Source organism: Piliocolobus tephrosceles, chromosome 2, assembly GCF_002776525.5.
Source record: "Piliocolobus tephrosceles isolate RC106 chromosome 2, ASM277652v3, whole genome shotgun sequence".
Classification (NCBI taxonomy): Eukaryota; Metazoa; Chordata; class Mammalia; order Primates; family Cercopithecidae; genus Piliocolobus; species Piliocolobus tephrosceles.
The window spans coordinates 132633911-132634291 of NC_045435.1; positions in this window are offsets into that span (position 1 = coordinate 132633911).

Sequence of the window (381 nt, forward strand, 5' to 3'; positions counted from 1 at the left end):
AGACAGAGTCTTGCTCTGTTGCCCAGGCTGGAGTGCAGTGGCGTGATCTCGGCTAACTGCATCCTCCACCTCCTAGGGTGAAGCGATTCTCCTGCCTCAGCCTCCCCAGTAGCTGGGATTACAGGTGCCATGCCACTGTACCTGCACCTGGCTAATTAAATGAATGAATCTTAAGAAATAAATGAGCTATTTATTACTGTTTATTCATACAAGTTATGGAATAAACCTATACAAGTTAGGAATGTATTTATTTGTCCTAACTTGCTAGCTTTCTTTCTGAAGTAATGTAGACTCAATTTATTATCTGGACTTTTTTCCCCCCATTTGTCTAATATAATAGAAAAGCATTGCTCTAGGATTCAGGATACATAGTTCCTAGCC